Source organism: Pteropus alecto, unplaced genomic scaffold (assembly GCF_000325575.1).
Source record: "Pteropus alecto unplaced genomic scaffold, ASM32557v1 scaffold433, whole genome shotgun sequence".
Taxonomy (NCBI): Eukaryota; Metazoa; Chordata; class Mammalia; order Chiroptera; family Pteropodidae; genus Pteropus; species Pteropus alecto.
In genome coordinates this window covers 2,069,704-2,071,291 of record NW_006433953.1, presented here as the reverse complement: position 1 = coordinate 2,071,291, position 1,588 = coordinate 2,069,704, and the positions used below count along the sequence as shown (strand labels likewise).

At 37.3% G+C, this 1,588-nt stretch overlaps 1 pseudogene; it reads left to right on the top strand.

The window, feature by feature from the left end:
* The first annotated feature begins 678 nt into the window (after positions 1-678).
* On the top strand, positions 679-797 carry LOC112477433 (annotated as a pseudogene).
* Positions 798-1,588: the final 791 nt, after the last annotated feature.

Genomic DNA, 1,588 nt, shown 5'->3' with positions numbered 1-1,588 from the left:
AATTGCCAAGTTTACACAATAGAGACTAAAATACAGAAACTAAACTAAACTATTGGAACTAAACCAAACAGAAAAGACCGAGCTCTGTATCCCTGCCACTAACCCTTCACTCTGCAACCAGGCCTAGGATTGAAAGAGACTTTCCTGTGGCTAAAATTAGTGGGAATAAGAAGATAGAGTTTTGTGTTACCCTGTGTCAGACTATCTTTTATAATCAAACTCAGTGTCTTTCTCAGGATCTAAATTCCTTCCTGTCTTTCTTTGGTTATAGTGCTTCATACTCTTTTCCAAACCTACTAATATCTTCCTTATTTTTGATCCAATTCTGTTTTGACTAGTTACTGGCTTGCTGATTCACACTCACAAGAATAGCTAAAATTAAAAACAATGGCAATACCAAGTGTTTGCAAAGATAAGAACTGAAACTCCCACAATTCTACTCCTAGGTATATGCCTAGAGAAATAGGTGCCTATCCACTAAATGACACGAACAAGAATGTTTATAACAACTCAACTCACAATAAGACAAACCTGGAAATGACTCAGATGTTTATCGGCAGTTGAATGAATAAATAAACTGTGGAATATTCAGATAATGGAATATTAGATAACAGTGAAAACAAAGAACTATTGCCATACACACCAATATAGATGAATCTTAAAAAACATTATGTTGAGGTCTACGGCCATGCTACCCTGAACAAGCCCGATCTCGTCTAATCTCGGAAGCTAAGCAGGGTCAGGCCTGGTTAGTACTTGGATAGGAGACCACTTAGGAAGACCAAGTTCTGTAGGCATAAAAAATAAAAAAATAAGAGATTATAAACTGACAAGTTCCTTGCAATCTGTGAGGTCAACCAAGGGTTGCCTTGCCTAAAAAAAAAAAAAAAAAAATTATATTGAAAAAAAAAACAGGAAACACTAAGCTATGATGAGAGAAGTCAGAAAACAATATTCACCTTTGAAAGCTGGAGAATACTGACTGAGAATGCACTTGAGGGAACTCCTTGGTTCTATATGTTTATATGGGTGATACTTGCACGGCACTCAGGGTTTTCTATGTGTTATTCAGTATAAGTCGCTTAATATTCTAAATTCCAAATTCCTCATCTATACAATGAAATCAATGTTCATACCTACACAATGTATCATTGGATTAAATTATTAGATGAAAAGATGTAAAGAGGCCTTGTGAACCCTAATGCTCATATGTTAATAACAATTATCCTCCGGAATACTACTACCATTTTATACGGCCTACAGATTATACGTGGGTATTCTGGGCCTGTGTAGCCAAGCAGCCCAGCATTTACAATTTAGATGACTCACAGAGTAGGGAACACAAGAGGACAGTGATCAGGGCCCAATTCCAGGGGAACTTTCTATCCTAGAAAGCAATTTTCCTGTAAGATCCTGGGTGGCTGATAAATAGTGTTAGAATTAGCCAATGCTGAAGGCAGGGAGCCTCTCTTAGGTAGACTTGGCAGTTTCTCATAGAAGCATAAGAGATTAGGAAAAAGGTTGGAGAGATGTGCAAACCTAGACGATATGTTTCTGGGACCACATTTCTAAGGAAAAAATCCCTGTG